At 44.2% G+C, this 19,448-nt stretch overlaps 1 pseudogene; it reads left to right on the forward strand.

Annotated features, from left to right (window-relative positions):
* The window catches only part of LOC115466352, a 168,929-nt pseudogene extending 150,094 nt beyond the window's left edge, over positions 1 to 18,835 (forward strand).
* Positions 18,836 to 19,448: the final 613 nt, after the last annotated feature.

Below are 19,448 nucleotides of genomic sequence, written 5' to 3' on the forward strand. Positions count from 1 at the left end.
CCTTGCATTTGCTTTGACACTCCTTATGCTGCTTCTTGTTATTTTCAGATGGTTCCTTCTTCCATTTTCTGAAGGCGTTTCTTTTAGCCCTAATAGCTTCCTTCACCTCACTTTTCAACCAGGCCGGCTGTCTTTTGGACTTCCGTCTTTCTTTTCTAATTCGCGGAATATGTTTGGCCTGGGCCTCCAGGATGGTATTTTTGAACAGCGTCCATGCCTGTTGTACAGTTTTTACCCTCTCAGTTACCCCCCTAAGTTTTCTTTTTACCGTTCTTCTCATTTTATCATAGTCTCTTTTTTTAAAGTTAAACGCTAACATATTTGACTTCCTGTGTATAATTACTTCAAGATTGATATCAAAACTGATCATATTATGATCACTGTTATCAAGCGGCCCCAGTACCATACCGTCCCTCACCAGATCATGCGCTCCACTAAGGACCAAGTCTAGAATTTTTCCTTCTCTCGTCGGCTCCTGCACCAGCTGCTCCATAAAGCTGTCCTTGATTTCATCAAGGAATTGTACCTCTCTAGCATGTCCCGATGTTAAATTTACCCAGTCTATATTTGGATAATTGAAGTCACCCATTATTATCACAATGCCCATTTTGTTTGTGTCAGTGATTTCTTTTATCATTTCTGCGTCTACCTGCTCATCCTGGCGAGGTGGATGGTAGTACACTCCTATCACCGTTTTTTTCCCCTTTTATACATGGAATTTCAACCCACAATGATTCAAAGGTGTGATTTGTGTCCTGCTGAATTTGTAATCTATTTGAGTCAAGGCTCTCGTTAATATACAATGCTACCCCATCACCAGTCTGGTCTACCCTATCACTACGATATACTTTGTACCCCGGTATGACAGTGTCCCACTGGTTATCCTCCTTCCACCAGGTCTCAGTAATGCCTATTATACCCAATTTTTCATTTAGTGCAATATGTTCCAACTCTCCCATCTTATTTCTTAGACTCCTAGCATTTGCATATAGACATTTCAGAGTATGTTTGTTGTTCCTATTTGCATGATGCTTAGTACCTGACACTATTGATTTGCCATCTTTTGTCTGATCTTTAGTTGTATTTAAGTGCACCTGGCCTACCACGGTCTGTAGTGCAACCTCACTATCCAGAAACCCTATCTTCCCAGTTTGTGAGGTATCTTTGCAAGATACCTTATCCTGAACGATGCGCTTTTGAGCGACTGTCGGCCTTCCCCCATTTCTAGTTTAAAAGCTGCTCTATCTCCTTTTTAAATGCCGACGCCAGCAGCCTGGTCCCACCCTGGTTAAGGTGGAGCCCATCCTTTCGGAATAGGCTCCCCCTTCCCCAGAATGTTGCCTAGTTTCTAACAAATCTAAAACCTTCCTCCCTGCACCATTGTCTCATTCACGCATTGAGACTCCGGAGCTCTGCCTGCCTCTTGTGTCCTGCGCGTGGAACTGGTAGTATTTCAGAAAATGCCACCCTGGGTTTGAGCTTTCTTCCTAAAAGCCTAAATTTGGCTTCCAGAACCTCTCTCCCACATTTTCCTACGTCATTGATACCCACATGTACCAAGACAGCCGACTCCTCCCCAGCACTATCTAGAATCCTATCTAGGTGACGCGTGAGGTCCGCCACCTTCGCACCAGGCAGGCAAGTCACCAGGCGATCCTCACATCCACCAGCCACCCAGCTATCTATATGCCTAATGATCGAATCACCAACTACAACAGCTGTCCTAACCTTTCCCTCCTGGGCAGCACTTGGAGACATATCCTCGGTGCGAGAGGATAGTACATCCCCTGGTGGGCAGGTCCTGGCTACAGGAGCACTTCCTACTTCACCAGGGTGATGCTCTCCTTCTAGGAGACCTCCCTCCTCCAAGGTAGCACAAGGGCTACCAGACTGGAGGTGGGACTTCTCTACAACATCCTTGTAGGTCTCCTCTATGTACCTCTTTGTCTACCTCAGCTCCACCAAGTCTGCTACTCTAGCCTCAAGAGAACGGACACGTTCTCTAAGAGCTCTTTGCATTGGGCGCAAACATATGACATCTCACCAACTGGGAGATAATCATATATGTGAAACTCAATGCAAAAGACTGGATAGCACCCCTCTCGCTGCTGGACTGCTGACTCCATCTTAGTGTTTTTGAATTTTTCAATAATTTAAAACTTGCTACAGTATTAAGGATATTAGCCTAATATAAAAGTGTCTTTTTAGTTTATATGGAGGGGCATAATCGAACGAAAACGTCTATCTCCATGGGCGTTTATTTCCAAGAACGGATCCGTAGGTAACTTACGTCAATGGAGGGCGGGCCCAGGAACAACGTCGGAGAAGGGAGAAGCAATTGGCGATCAGATGTTTTATCCCGTGCAGCACCTTCGCATACAGGTGAGAGGCACTGCACGGGACGGTAATGTGGAGGGGGGGTCCGGTGGAGGGTGGGAGCAGCGGCGACGATCCCAGGGGGCGGGGCACGGGGGCGGAGGCGGAGGATGGCGGGAGGTGGAGCCCTGGAGCAAGGGACAGGAAACACAGGAAGGGAGGGGGACCGGGGATGAGAAAATTTGGAGATTTGTTTTTATTACAACCGGCTGAAGCGCGGAACAGCGGCGATCTCGGGGTGGGGGGGGGCAAGGGCGCCCATACAGGACGCTCCTGACGAGCGCCTTTGCCCCCTCCCGATCTATTTGAATTTTTTTTTTGTTTTGGTTAGTGCAGGGGGAAGTGGGGAACTACCGGTTTGCGTTTTTATATAACTTTTTTTTTACATGCCAGCTTGCATTTTTAAGGTGCAGGAGGGAGCGGGGAGATGACAGCTCAGGCCTGAACGACAGGTCTGAGAGCTCGCTAAATTTGTCACATTAAATGATTCGTTAGAATCGTCGGTATGGTTAGTGCATAGCGAATTGTCTACATTTCAATGGTAGTTTCTGGTTTGCATTCCGTTTTTGTTATCTGCTAGTGGCTTCAGAAAAAGGCCTATAATGCATGCAACGGCCGCAAATTTTGTCGTTAGAGGGTCATTAATGGGTCGTTAGAGTTTTGTGCATCTAGGCCTCAGTTCCCAGCCCACTACCACCCAGTGTCAAATGTTTACTTTCTATCTAAAATATTAGAAAAAGTTCAATTATCAGCTTTCATTGACAAAACCCTGATGCTGCATTTAAGACAGTCTGGCTTCAGGCCTTTTGCAAGTACTGAAATTGTTCTTGCAGCACTTCTAAGCGAAATACACTCTCATTTAGATAAACACAGCTTGCAACACTAGGGATATCAGAATTTTTTTTCTTGGTTTACTTCTTTTCTTTTGGACCGTACCTATCAGGTGGACTCCCCCACCCCTTCTCAAAATGTTTCTTAGCCCTCTTGCTGCTCTTATTCAATCTCATGGTATATCTCCTCATTTCTATGCAGATGACATAATCGAACGGCGCCGGCCAAATAGCTGGCCGGTCATCTTCGGGGCTGGCGCCGTAAGTGGGCGGAGCCAACCGTATTTTCCAAAAAGATGGCCGGCCATCTTTTTCTTCACTAATACTGTTGGGCCCGGCCAAATGTCAGAGTTCGCCAGGTTTGAGATGGCCGGCATCGGTTTTCGGCCATAATGGAAAATAATGCCGGCAAAATCCAAGGCATTTGGTCATGGGAGGAGCCAGCATTTGTAGTGCACTGGCCCCTCTCACATGCCAGGACACCAACCGGGCACCCTAGGGGGCACTTCTAAAAATTTAAAATAAAAATAGCTCCCAGGTGTATCGCTCCCTTCCCTTGGTTGTTTAGCCCCCCAAATCCCCCCCAAAACCCACTCCCCACAACTCTACACAATTACCATAGCCCTAAGGGGTGAAGGGGGGCACCTACATGTGGGTACAGTGGGTTTTGGGTGGGTTTTAGAGGGTTCCCATTTACCACCACAAGTGTAAAAGGTAGGGGGGGATGGGCCTGGGTCCACCTGTCTGAAGTGCACTGCACCCACTAAAAGCTGCTCTAGGGACCTGCATACTGCTGTCATGGAGCTGGGTATGACACTTCAGGCTGGCAAAAAAATGTTATTTATTTTTTTTGGGTGGAAGGGGGTTTGTGACCACTGGGGGAGTAAGGGAAGGTCATCCCCGATTCCCTCCGGTGGTCATTTGGTCAGTTGGGGCTCCTTTTTGAAGCTTGGTCATGAAAAAAAAGGGATCAAGTAAAGCCGGCAAAATGCTTGTCAAGCCTGGCTTTTTTTTCCCATTATCAGGCGAAGTCGACCATCTTGTGAGCATGCCCCTTTCCCGCCTTCACTACCCTACCAACACGCCCCCTTGATGTTTCGCCGGCTCTACGATGGAAAGCAGTTGAACCCGGCCAAAATCGGCTTTCGATTATACCGATTTGGCCGGGTTCAGGGGATCGCCGGCCATCTCCCGATTTGTGTCAGAAGATGGCCGGCGATCACTTTCGAAAATGAGCTGGATAGTCATATATAGTAATATAGTAAATGACTACAGATAAAGACCTGAATGGTCCATCCAGTCTGCCCAACAAGATAAACTCATTTTACATAGTATGTGATACGTTATATGTCTACCTGAGTTTGATTTGTCCTTGTCTTTCTCAGTGCACATACTTGGGTATTTTATTTCATTGAACAAATTGGCTTATTTCTTCTATAATCATTGCTTAGTTAACAATATGTCCAGTTTGTGTGGTGGGAGAATTATACATATTTGACCATCTCAGGGTCAATAGCGCTTTGTATCAGTAGACAATGAGCTGTTTTTATCGTCATATCGCTGCGTTGTTTTGCTGACTATGTTAATGTATGTTTTGACATAATGCGTCTTACATTTATTAGGTAGTTTAAGACTTTGTTTTTTTGTATTTTAGTTTAGTTTAGGCGCTGTTAGTTGATCTTTTGTGGCCTCTGTTTACATTATTTCCATAGCAACAGTTAATTACGCAGTGCATGCCGGTTGCGTTATCGTTGCAGTTTGCGCGATGACGTCAGCGGTCTCTAGGTTTTCTATTTTATTCTTTTCAGTTTGTATTTTCAGTTTTTCAGTTTGATTTTGATGCGTTCCCTTTAAGTAATTGTATTGGGTGCTAAAGTTGATTCTTTTTATGGCAATTTCGCAACATTGGGATAGTTATGTTTGAGGTGACGTCAGCAGCCTTTGAGCTCCACACTCCTGCAAGCAGTTACAATCAGCTGACCTTAAATAACGCTGCAAGGTGGGGGTTTTTAGTATTTTCTGCTGGTACGTGAGAAGTGCAGTTAGTTAAAAGTAAGTGTGGTTTTAGGGTTGGTTGGGTTTTGTATTTTGAATTTTGTAGTTTGAGTTACATTTGGGATTGTGGCACGAGTGCTGTATTGTTTAAGAGCATGTTGTTTTGAGTGAAGTATTTTCTCTGATTGTAGATTGACATCTTTGATACCATGTCTTTACTGAGTGGTTCCTGAAGAAGCCCTTATGAGGGTGAAACAAATCTGGCCACGTTGAACGAACACCAGCAGTTGACATGAGGGGTTGCCAAGCCAGTTTTTGAAAGCTAAGTTTATATATGCTACGCTGTAGCCTGGTGCCCTTATTATTTAGTCATTGTTGTTAAACTTGAGCTCTTATATATAGGCAGTTCTGAATGATAATTGGAGGGAAAATCAACCCCATGAAAGAAATCAGATCACTGGCACAAAATCTTTTATAGATAATGGTGTCTTGTTGATCAGACCCTGGCTGAGCCTGGGTTTCTGAGGGTTTTCCCCCCTTTTTTCTACTACCCTTTCCGTGAAAAAATACTTCCTGACATTACTCCTGAGTCTGCCCCCTTCAACCTCAATTCATGTCCTCTAGTTCTAACGCCTTCCCATCTCCAGAAAAGGTTTGTTTGCGAATTAATACCTTTCAAGTATTTGAACGTCTGTTTCATGTCACCCCTGTTTCTCCTTTCCTCCAAGGTATGTATGCAGGGCCGGTCTTAGCAAGTGCGGGGCCCTGTGCAGACCAATTTGGTGGGGCCCCATCCTATCCCCGCCCTACCCTAGCCCCGCCCCCGCTCCACCCCATTGATTATTAAATTTTTAGAACATTTTTTATTTATGAAATTGCAAATAAAGACAAATGAAGCTAAATTTGTACAGAAAAACTGATTGAAATAATAAGCACAATGCTATCATGAAACCCACACTCCCCAGAAATTATTCAGTTCAAGTCCACTACAATTAGTAGTTCCAATTCTCATAACCCCGGGGGTCAGAGGTGTGGACACACAATCTCTCCACTGCAAAACACTATACACAAACTTGTGCAAAAACACACTCATAACCTTACTAAACCATAACAGACTAATTCCAAGGACAGGACGAGCTACAACCTTATGCGTGAAAAGGCAGAACTGTAATTACACCAGGCTCTAAAACACCATTACACTACCTTGTGAAAAAAACAAAACAAAAAGGGCTGCAAATACTACACACTAGCAGGATACTGCACCTTGATCACACATGAAAAACACATGACACAACAGACATGACACAAGGAACTAGAAATCAAAAAATATGAAGGCAAAATACTGAACTGGAAAGTTAACTCAAGAAGTCAGACTCAGCATGCAGCAATACCAGAAAAATTGAAACTTACATGCAAAATATCACAGATGTACATTTCCAAAAGCTGACATATTCCAATTAATAAATTCTGAATAAAATACTTTTTTCTACCTTTGTTGTCTGATCATTTAGGTTTTCTATTCGCTTTGGTCCCAGTGTCTTCTGTTTTATGCAGTGTCTTCTTTCCATTTGATATTTTTTCTCTCACCATGTCCACCATCCTCCGGTGTCCTGTGTACCATTCTCCCTTCCCCTCCATCCATGTGCATCTCCTTCGTCTTTCCTTCCCTCCATTCCATATCCAGCAATTCTCCTCTCTCCCCTGCCTTCCCCTCCTCTCCCTGGGCCCTGCCCTGCCCTCCCATCGATGCTCCTCTCTCCCCTTCCCTCCTCCACCTATCCAAATCCAGCAATTTTCCTCCCTCCCCTCCATGTCCAGCAATTAATCCTCTCTCCCTGGGCTCTGCCCTCCCATCTTTGTCCATCGATGCTCCTCTCTCCCCTTCCCTCCCGCTCCCATGTCCACCTGCCCCCCTCCATGCCTTCACCCATTTTCTATCATGTATTCCCTTTGCCTTCACCCATTCTCTATTTCTCTCATGTGCCCTCTGTGCCTTAACCCATTCTGTCTCTCTCATGTGTCCCCATGCCTTCACCCATTCTCTCTCTTATGTGGGCCCCCCCTGTGTTTTCACCCATTCTCTCTCATGTAACCTCCCCATCCCCCCCAGTGCCTTCACCCATTCTTTTTAATATGCTGTGCCTTGTCTTGCCTCCCCTCCCACAGTTCTCTCTTAATGACCTCCCCACCCACCCACCCACTTGGTCTGGCATCTCTCCCTCTCCTCCCAGACCGCCAGCAACTCTCTCTCCCTTCCCCAAGTTCCACTCTTCTCTTTTTTTAAAGTTGCATTTGTACCCCAAGCTTTCCCACTCATGGCAGGCTCAGATCTTCAAGTATTTAAATTTACCTCCGTTGCAGGCAGCGTCAGTGAAACGTTCTCTGACGTCCCACCAGCCTTCCCTTTGCTCGTTCGTTCTCAGTGCCCCGCCTTCTTCTGATGTCATTTCCTTGGGGGCGGGACACTGAGAGGGAACGAATGAGCGAAGGGAAGGCTGGTGGGACGTCAGACAGCGTTTTCACTGACGCTGCCTGCAACGGAGGTAACTTGGTAAGGTAAATTTAAATACTGCCGGGAATAGGGAGCGAAGGAGGCTGACCGAGGCACGCCGCGCGGGGCCCCCTTAAGCGCGAGGCCCTATGCGGCCACCTCGGTCGCCTCGGCCTAAGACCGGCCCTGTATATATGCATGTTCACGTCGGCAAGTCTGTCCTCGTATCGTTTGCAACGCAAATCCCATACCATTTTTGTAATTTTTGTTTGCACCGCTTCCAGTCTTTTTACATCTTTAGCAAGATATGGCCTCCAAAACTGAACACAATACTCCAAGTGGGGCCTCACCAATGACTTATAGAGGAGCATCAACACCTTCTTTTTTCTGCTGGTGATACCCCTCTCTATGCAGTCTAGCATCCTTCTGGCCATGGCCGTCACCTTGTCACTTTGTTTCTTCACCTTCATATCCTCTGACACCAACACCCCAAGATCTCTATCCTGAGTTGAGCTTACTAATCTCTCCCCTCCTATTTGGTATCTCTCTTTTGGGTTGCTGCACCCCAAGTGCATCACTGTGCACTTCTTGGCATTAAATTTTAACTAATTTCTACAAAAGAAAACCATATACTAAAAGAACAAACTAACTAACTAAACACAAACAAACTGTTTGTTGTGATGCAGTGATAGTGGGCTATATATTTTTTCTTTTTTTATATATGCAAATGGTGCTCAGTGACTGGGATTGTCCCACAGGACTCACTCGCAGTACGAAACTGCTATATTTACCTGATTCTACATGATAGCACCCCTAGCTCCACCTCACTATGTTGTTCTACCAGGTTTGTGAATCTAGTGTCTTCACGTGATTGAATAACAAGTGGATATCGGGCGAGTTCTTCTTTCCCTGCTGTTCTAGCTACTAATTGTGTGATAAATAAGAGGCTGGCCTAGCCGGGGCAGGCCACTAGATGGCACTGTTCCCCTAAAATGTCCAGGATGTCCAGGGTAGGTCACTAGAGGGCGCTAGGAGAATAGATGGAGGTCGCTAGGACCGGGGAGAGCCCTGGGAGGTCCACAGGTGTGGGAGGTTATGGGCTGGGTCCTGTGTAGCTAATTAACCACTTTATATACCCCACCTGATTTGTGAAAGGAGGGGAGAGCTGGTAGCTGAAGAAAGAGACTCCCCCTGGAAAGAGCTGGCTAAACCCTATGGACTTGTGGTGGACTGTGTGCTCAAGGAAGAAAAACAGGCTGGGGTAAGAAGTCCCTAAAGCATTAGTATTGGACTGTGTAGCCTCAGTACTTAGAGGACCTGTGTGTTCAAAGAAAATTAGGACTGTGTGTCCAAAGAAGAAGTAGGGCTGTGTGTCCCAGTACTGAGAAACAGGCTGCAAAGCCTGGGGTTAGAAGCCCCAAAGTATTGAAGTTAGCACTGAGCCCAGGTATCTGTGTGGGGAGGCTCAGTGTGAAGATATGTGAATTTATAAAGTATTTAAGCTAGAAGAAGTGTGCCCAGGGGGCTGGAATAAAGAATTGCCTGAATATGCTGTTGGTAAGACCTGTTTAATTTTGCCTCTGGAGATCCAGGTCACCCTGAGTGTGAAAGGGTAGAAGGCTAATCTGCATATAATTTGCATACTGAGAACCAGCTCACCCTGAGTGAAAAAGGGGCCCAGGAATTTGAGGTTGGATTGCTCAGGATGCTAAGAAGAGATTGCTTGGAGTCCTGTTCAGAGACCCCATGCCGGTGAGGCCTGCTGGAGAGTGGGAGCGGAAGCTTCATCTTCACCTTCACAATTGCTAGTATGCTATCTGATGTCAGTAATACGCTTGAATTTTATCCCCCATAGGTTTTCAAGGGCATATCAAACACACTACTTATCTTAATGTGGAGTGGTAGTGGTGGTGGTTGAAAGTTCACCCTGCTGGGGTCCCAGTCTGTAAAGTGGCGTACAATGAAATGGCTGTAATCCACAATCAATTCTCTGTTCTGGGTTTTGATATCCAAGGTCTTTTTTCAATTGTTTAGCACATTTTCAGTTCCCTACATGCAGCATGTTTCGCTTGGTGGCATCTTCAGGGGAACGGTATGCTGTGGCGGGAACAGAACAGCCTCAACCTTCCACCGGCTGGAACACCAGTACATGCGCGGTCCTGGCCGGTGGAAGGTTGAGGCTGTTCTGTTCCCGCCACAGCATATCGTTTCCCTGAAGACACCACCAAGTGAAACGTGTTTAGTTAGTTAGTTTGTTCTTTTAGTATATGCTTTTCTTTTGTAGAAATTAGATGATAATATAAGTAAAACCGAACGGAGATACATACCCCAGAGGAACTAGCTATTAAATTTTAACTGTCAGACCCTCGACCATTCTTCTAACTTTTGGAGATCTCTTCTCATTGTTTCTACTCCTTCCAGGCTATCTTCGTGTCATCTGCAAAAAGGCAAACCTTTCCTTCCAGCCCTTCAACAATATTTCTCACAAATATATTAAACCTAATACAATTACAAGGGTTAAATTTTTCTTCCAATTAGTTAATCTGCATTCAATACATCAATATCAAACTAATTTGTTTACCACTTAATTTGCTTATTACAAAATATTTATTATCAGACCTTCTTCATACAAACACATCAAATCTCACATATTTATCTCCAACAACCCACCAATTCATCCAGTTCTCCTTATATTGTCCAAAGTCAAAAATGACCAAATCGGTCAAACAAAGTTCATAGGATGAAAACACAACGCTCCAAGATGTAATATCAGTGCGTGCAACTTGAAGATAATCCAACTGCAGTTAATTCTCCTTATATTGTCCAAAGTCCAAAATGACCCAGTTGGTCAAACAAAGTTCATAGGATGAAAAACACAACGCTCCAAGATGTAGTATCAGTGCGTTCAAATTGAAGATACCAATCCTTCCACTGTTAAATCTAATGTTAAACCTTATCCAGTATACACAGTTCACAATTTTCCATGGAGATCATCCGATATTTGCTGATTTCCTCATTCATCATCCACTTAAAACAGGTCTCGGTCTCAACACAGGCTGTGTTTCCTTTTTACTTCATCAGGAGACCTTTACCAGCTCCATTACCGGATGCGGAAGTAGTCCTTGGTGCACCAGACGCTCTAATGGAGCTGGTAAAGGTCTCCTGATGAAGTAAAAAGGAAACACGGCCTGTGTTGAGACCGAGACCTGTTTGAAGTGGATTTTCCTTTAGTAAAGCCATGTTGCCTTGTGTCCTGTAACCTGTTGGTTTCTAGAAAGTTAACTATCCTTTCTTTCAGCAGCGACTCCATTATTTTTCCTACCACCGACGTGAGACTTACTTCTTCCCTATCTCCACTTTTGTGAAGAGGGACTACATCCGCTCATCTCCAATCTCACAGAACCTCTTCCATCTCTAAAGATCTTTAAGAGGTCCCACCAGGACCTTACATAAGTACATAAGTACATAAGTAGTGCCATACTGGGAAAGACCAAAGGTCCATCTAGCCCAGCATCCTGTCACCGACAGTGGCCAATCCAGGTCAAGGGCACCTGGCACGCTCCCTAAACGTAAAAACATTCCAGACAAGTTATACCTAAAAATGCGGAATTTTTCCAAGTCCATTTAATAGCGGTCTATGGACTTGTCCTTTAGGAATCTATCTAACCCCTTTTTAAACTCCGTCAAGCTAACCGCCCGTACCACATTCTCCGGCAACGAATTCCAGAGTCTAATTACACGTTGGGTGAAGAAAAATTTTCTCCGATTCGTTTTAAATTTACCACACTGTAGCTTCAACTCATGCCCTCTAGTCCTAGTATTTTTGGATAGCGTGAACAGTCGCTTCACATCCACCCGATCCATTCCACTCATTATTTTATACACTTCTATCATATCTCCCCTCAGCCGTCTCTTCTCCAAGCTGAAAAGCCCTAGCCTTCTCAGCCTCTCTTCATAGGAAAGTCGTCCCATCCCCACTATCATTTTCGTCGCCCTTCGCTGTACCTTTTCCAATTCTACTATATCTTTTTTGAGATACGGAGACCAGTACTGAACACAATACTCCAGGTGCGGTCACACCATGGAGCGATACAACGGCATTATAACATCCGCACACCTGGACTCCATACCCTTCCTAATAACACCCAACATTCTATTCGCTTTCCTAGCCGCAGCAGCACACTGAGCAGAAGGTTTCAGCGTATCATCGACGACGACACCCAGATCCCTTTCTTGATCCGTAACTCCTAACGTGGAACCTTGCAAGACTTAGCTATAATTCGGGTTCCTCTTACCCACATGCATCATTTTGCACTTGTCAACATTGAACTTCATCTGCCACTTGCACGCCCATTCTCCCAGTCTCGCAAGGTCCTCCTGTAATCGTTCACATTCCTCCTGCGACTTGACGACCCTGAATAATTTTGTGTCATCGGCGAATTTAATTACCTCACTAGTTATTCCCATCTCTAGGTCATTTATAAATACATTAAAAAGCAACGGACCCAGCACAGACCCCTGCGGGACCCCACTAACTACCCTCCTCCACTGAGAATACTGGCCACGCAATCCTACTCTCTGCTTCCTATCTTTCAACCAGTTCTTAATCCATAATAGTACCCTACCTCCGATTCCATGACTCTGCAATTTCTTCAGGAGTCTTTCGTGCGGCACTTTGTCAAACGCCTTCTGAAAATCCAGATATACAATATCAACCGGCTCCCCATTGTCCACATGTTTGCTTACCCCCTCAAAAAAATGCATTAGATTGGTGAGGCAAGACTTCCCTTCACTAAATCCGTGCAGACTTTGTCTCATCAGTCCATGTTTTTGTATATGCTCTGCAATTTTATTCTTAATAATAGCCTCCACCATCTTGCCCGGCACCGACGTCAGACTCACCGGTCTATAATTTCCCGGATCTCCTCTGGAACCCTTCTTAAAAATCGGAGTAACATTGGCTACCCTCCAGTCTTCCGGTATTACACTCGATTTTAGGGACAGATTGCATATTTCTAACAGTAGCTCCGCAAGTTCATTTTTTAGTTCTATTAATACTCTGGGATGAATACCATCAGGTCCCGGTGATTTACTACTCTTCAGCTTGCTGAACTGACCCATTACATCCTCCAAGGTTACAGAGAATTTGTTTAGTTTCTCCGACTCCCCCGCTTCAAATATTCTTTCCGGCACCGGTGTCCCCCCCAAATCCTCCTCGGTGAAGACCGAAGCAAAGAATTCATTTAATTTCTCCGCTACGGCTTTGTCCTCCTTGATCGCCCCTTTAACACCATTTTCGTCCAGCGGCCCAACCGACTCTTTGGCTGGTTTCCTGCTTTTAATGTATCTAAAAAAATTTTTACTATGTATTTTTGCTTCCAACGCTAATTTCTTCTCAAAGTCCTTTTTTGCCCTCCTTATCTCTGCTTTGCATTTGGCTTGGCATTCCTTATGATCTATCCTGTTACTTTCAGTTGGTTCTCTTCTCCACTTTCTGAAGGATTGTTTTTTGGCTCTAATGATTTCCTTTATCTTACTGTTTAGCCATGCCGGCTGACGTTTAGTCTTTTTTCCCTTTTTTCTAATACGTGGAATATATTTGTCCTGAACCTCCAGGATGGTGTTTTTAAACAGCATCCACGCCTGATGCAAGTTTTTTACTCTGCGAGCTGCTCCTTTCAGTCTTTTTTTCACCATTTTTCTCATTTTGTCGTAATCACCTTTTCTATAGTTAAACGCTAGCGTACTTGATTTCCTAGTTTCACTTCCTTCAATGCCAATATCAAAACCGATCATATTATGATCACTGTTATCAAGCGGCCCTCGTATCGTTACCCCCTGCACTAGATCATGAGCACCACTAAGGACTAAGTCTAGTATTTTTCCTTCTCTTGTCGGCTCCTGAACTAGCTGTTCCATGAAGCTGTCCTTGATTTCATCAAGAAATCTTATGTCCCTTGCGTGTACAGATGTTACATTAACCCAGTCTATATGCGGGTAATTGAAATCCCCCATTATTATTGTGTTGCCCAGTTTGTTTGCGTCCCTGATTTCCTTTAACATTTCCGCATCCGTCTGTTCGTCCTGGCCAGGCGGACGGTAGTACACTCCTATCACTATCCTTTTCCCCTTTGCACATGGAATTTCAATCCACAGTGATTCCAAGGAGTGTTTTGTTTCCTGCAGAATTTTCAATCTATTTGATTCAAGGCTCTCGTTAATATACAATGCTACCCCTCCACCAATCCGATTCACCCTATCACTACGATATAATTTGTACCCCGGTATGACAGTGTCCCACTGGTTATCCTCCTTCCACCAGGTCTCAGAGATGCCTATTATATCTAATTTTTCATTTAGTGCAATATATTCTAACTCCCCCATCTTATTTCTTAGGCTCCTGGCATTCGCATATAGACATTTCAAACTATGTTTGTTGTTCCTAAGTACATCATGCTTAGTACTTGACAGTATTAATTGGCAATCTTTTGTCTGATTTTTATTGTTATTTAAAGATACCCGATCTACTACAATCTCTTTTGCAACCTCACTATCAGGATACTCTATCTTCCCTGTTATGGTGATATCTTTGAAAGATACCTTATCCCGAACCATGCTCTTTTGAGCGACTGTCGGCCTTCCCCCCATTTCTAGTTTAAAAGCTGCTCTATCTCCTTCTTAAACGCCGATGCCAGCAGCCTGGTCCCACTCTGGTTAAGATGGAGCCCATCCTTTTGGAATAGGCTCCCCCTTCCCCAGAATGTTGCCCAGTTCCTAACAAATCTAAAGCCCTCCTCCCTGCACCATCGTCTCATCCACGCATTGAGACTCTGGAGCTCTGCCTGTCTCTTGGGCCCTGCGCGTGGCACAGGTAGCATTTCAGAAAATGCTACCCTGGAGGATCTGGATTTCAGCTTTCTACCTAAGAGCCTAAATTTTGCTTCCAGAACCTCTCTCCCACATTTTCCTATGTCATTAGTACCCACATGTACCAAGACAGCCGTCTCCTCCCCAGCACTATATAAATCCTATCTAGGTGACGCGTGAGGTCCGCCACCTTCGCACCAGGCAGGCAAGTCACCAGGCGATCCTCACGTCCACCAGCCACCCAGCTATCTATATGCCTAATGATTGAATCACCAAGTACAACAGCTGTCCTAACCTTTCCCTCCCGGGCAACATTTGGAGATATATCCTCTGTGCGAAAGGATAATACATCCCCTGGTGGGCAGGTCCTGGCTACAGGAGTACTTCCTACTTCACCAGGGTGATGCTCTCCTTCTAGGAGACCTCCCTCCTCCAAGGTAGCACAGGGGCTACCTGACTGGAGGTGGGACTTCTCTACAACATCCCTGTAGGTCTCCTCTATGTACCTCTCTGTCTCCCTCAGCTCCATCAAGTCTGCTACTCTAGCCTCAAGAGAACGGACACGTTCTCTGAGAGCTAGGAGCTCTTTGCATCGGGCACACACATATGACACCTCACCAATTGGGAGATAATCATACATGTGACACTCAATGCAAAAGACTGGATAGCTAGCACCCCTCTCGCTGCTGGACTGCTGACTCCATCTTAGTGTTTTTTGAGTTTTTCCGTAATTTAAAACTTGCTAAAGTATTAAGGATGTCAGCCTATCACTAACTTACAGTTCCTCCTTTAAACCCCAATCTTCAAGTTCCGAAAGCACAAGCAAAATTTGTTCACTTACCAGAGAAATACCTCTTCTCCCAGAACTTCTTGAGCTCCCTTAGTATCCTGGGATGTATCCCATCCAGCACCATAACTTTGTTTACCTTCAGATTCTCCAGCTGTTTATAAAATTCTTTTGTCCATAAACAGTGCAGTATCCACTCCATTCCCAGATGTTCCCTTGGCAGCCAACCATGGTCTTTCACTAGGATTTTCCTCCATGAACACCGAAGTGAAGTAATTGTTTAGCACATTCGCTTTATCCTTCTCACTCTCCCCATAGCCATTCTCATTATCTTGCAGTCTCGCAACTCCATTCCTATCTTTTCTCCTATGTTGTCACCTCTCTTTACGTCGTTAGTCATTTTATCTTCTGCTCCTGCTTTCTCTAGTCATATGTCCCTCTTCGGTTCTTTGAGTTTATTCCGATAGTCTTTTCCGTGATCCTCTCGTTGCATTCTTTTGTATTTCTTGAACAAAGCCTCTTTTGCTCTTATTGTTTCACCTACTTGTTTGGAGAACCATATAGGCTTCCTGTTTCTCTTGCTTTTGTTTACTTTCCTCACGTAAAGATCAGTTGCCTTATTTACAGCAGCCTTTAGCCTTGACCACTGATTTTCCACTTCTCCTATGCCTTCCCATGCCAACAGCTCTTCTTCAGGTATGCCCTCATTTTATCAAAATCAGTACGTCTGAAATATAGTATTTTGAGTTTTGTGCATCCACACTCTGCCTTTGCCCTTATATCAAACCATAACATGTGATGATCATTATTACATAGGTGGGCACCCACCCGGAACACTTCCTCCATTCGTGAGCACTAGATACAGCATCGACCCTTCCCTCGTGGGTTTTGTCACCATTTGTCTCAGCAAGGCACTTTCACATAATAACATAGAAAATGATGGCAGATAAAGACCTGAACAGTCCATTCAGTCTGCCCAACAAGATAAACTCATTTTACTTGGTATGTGATACTTTATATGTATACCCGAGTTTGATTTGTTCCTGCCTTTCTCAGGGTACGGACCGTAAAACTCTGCCCAGCACTGTTCCTGTACTAAAAGTTCTGAAGCTAACGTCGAAGCCCCTTAAAATTTACACTCCAGCCCATCTATATCTGTTCAGCCACGATCAGGGTGCAGACCGTAGAAGTCTGCCTAGCATTGGTTTTCCTCTCTAATTACTGGTGTCACCACCCCATCTCCGCTAAGATTCTATAGATCCATTCCTTCTAAACAGGATTCCTTTGTGTTTATCCCATACACGTTTGAATTCCATTACCGTTTTCATCTCCACCACCTCCCAAGGGAAGACATTCCACGTATCTACTACCCTTTCCGTGAAAAAATACTTCCTGACATTACTCCTGAGTCTGCCCCCTTCAACCTCAATTCATGTCCTCTAGTTCTACCAACTTCCCGTCTCCGGAAAAGGTTTGTTTGCAGATTAATACCTTTCAAATATTTGAACATCTGTATCATGTCACCCCTGTTTCTCCTTTTCTCCAAGATATTCATGTTCAGGTCGGCAAGCCTCTCCTCGTACATTTTGCAAAGCAAATCCCAAACCATTTCTAGCATTCGCATATAGACATTTCAAACTGTAAAATTACTGAGTGATAAAAATTAGATTTAATAATTGAAGTGAGGTGATCTGAGCTGGCAGTCACAGCACAGTATAAACACTAATGAGTTTGTTGAGGACTGCACCAGACTATGGGGGTCTTTCCACTAAAGCTTAGCACACTATTAGAGCACTCTAATAGAATTAGTATGCGCTAAATGCCAAGAATCTTATTTTATACCTATAGACTTCTTAGCATTTAGCGTGCTAATTCCGTGAGCATGTGCTGAGCTCAAGGGCCCTTAACACAGCTCCCCCTTTGAAAGCAAATGACAGAAAACATTTACAGGATCAGCAGTTTCAGTTCAGGGGCATATATTTGTGTTTTGATTTCCATGTAAAATTGTGTGAAATTTCTTTTTCTATAGAAAGCTACTACATAGAAAAATGGCCTATAAAACCAAGAATGTGTTTTTGTAATTGTTTATATAATCTTTAATTTGGAAAATCTTAAACTTTCATAATTGATTGATGTCATTGCTCCAAAAAGACACATCCTGATTGTGGAATAATTTATTATGTACAATGCGATTCATTTTTTTTTTTTTATCTTTGAGGGGCTTCAGGAATACGAATAACTGCTCAAAACACATCTGACAAATGGGGGATCTAGTTCAAAAGGGAAAAACTGGGGAACAAACCCAGCTAATAAATCTCACAGTGGATTCTATACTAATTATTCGTCAGTTCTAGAAGCTCTAAGAGCAGAACTTCAGCTTATAGGGATCAGTGAGAGCTGAGTGAGCTGAAATACTGCATTGTGCTATGGGAACATGATGGACCAATGAGGAGGTTTGTTTTATGTAGCCGGTCAGTGAGTCAGCCAATTAGAATCTTTATTTCATCCATTTGGTCAGTAGAGGAGACCCATAGGGTAACATTACAGATGTTAACCAATAACATTGTTTTTCTGTAAGTTTGTCAGTGAATGATAACCAATAGCAGACCATCTCATTGAGTGCATGAACCTGCCAATGAGGATAGAGATGGGTATGTGAAAAGCCAATGAGAAATGTCTTCACATGCTTATCAATGTCTCTTCTCCCTGCAGTGAATGTGACTCTGGATCCTGAAACTGCTCATCCCCGTCACATCCTGTCTGAGGATCGGAAAAGTGTCAGAGACGGAGGCACAACACAGAACCTGCCAGACAATCCCCAGAGATTTGATGCTTGTCCCTGTGTCCTGGGGTTGGAGTGCTTCACCTTGGGGAGACATTACTGGGAGGTGGAGGTGGGAGACAAGACCAACTGGGATTTGGGGGTTTGTAAAGATTCTGTGAGCAGGAAGGGGATGATTAGCCTAACACCTGAGGATGGATACTGGGTTGTGACACAGAGATATGAAGATGAATACCGGGCCTGCACCTCCCCTAACATTCTACTTCCCCTGAGTGTGAAACCCCGAGCAGTGGGGATTTTCCTGGACTATGAGGCAGGGAAGGTCTCATTTTACGATGCAGATAATATATCTCATCTCTTCACCTTCACCCATGCCTTCACTGAGAAACTCTGGCCGTATTTCAGTCCTGGTCTCAATAGAAAAGGTAAAATGCCGCAGCCCTGAGAATCCGGCCAGTGCCAGAGTGGGAATGAGAGAGCCGGGCTCAGGGTCTGATGGGAGTTGATTTTCAGATTAGGATAAGAAGAATCAGCGAGTGTTATTTGTGAACTGTGCTGTTCAGGTTCATTATATACAATATGTGATCTGATTTTCCAAACTAAGACGTAACATTGTAAAGAAAATGAACTGTTGAAGCAATAAGTGTGCAAAAAATATTAATAATGACAATAAAATAATTTTGGAGTACTCAAAATAAAATATATGATATTTCATTAGCAGCTGGAGAGCTGGGATTAGAGTCTGTGAATATGAGGAAGGGGCTCAGTGACACTTTGAGAGGGACAGAGGCTGGACTAGAGCCTGTGAATGTCAGGGAGTGTCTCAGTGACTCAGTGAAAGTGACAGAGGTTAGTTTAATGCCTGTGAATGTGAGAAGGAGTCTGAGTACCACAGTGAGAGTGAGAGAGTTGGAATCAGGGCCTTGTTGCCATAAATACATTGGCGATAGAAGGGGCCATCGTGGTTCCCATTGCAACACCGGATACTTGCTGGAATAATTTGTTTTCAAACTGGAAAAAGTTATTTTTCATAGCTAAGGTTACAATTTCTGCTATGAAGGAGGTGGGTACTGCCAACAATGGTTTCTGTTCTAAAAAAACCCCTTCAATATCACAGTGGCTTCATCCTGTAGAATTACAGTATAAAGAGAAGAAACATCTAAGGTTACAAGGAGACACTGTTGAAGATTATCTTGCATTTCAGTCAAACATCTCATAAATTAAGTACAGTCTCTAATATACAATTTACCTGCCATTACCAGAGGTTGCAAAAAACAGTCTAAATACATAGCTAAAGGCTCAAGTAATAATCCTTGACTG

This window comes from Microcaecilia unicolor, chromosome 3, assembly GCF_901765095.1.
Source record: "Microcaecilia unicolor chromosome 3, aMicUni1.1, whole genome shotgun sequence".
Lineage (NCBI taxonomy): Eukaryota > Metazoa > Chordata > Amphibia > Gymnophiona > Siphonopidae > Microcaecilia > Microcaecilia unicolor.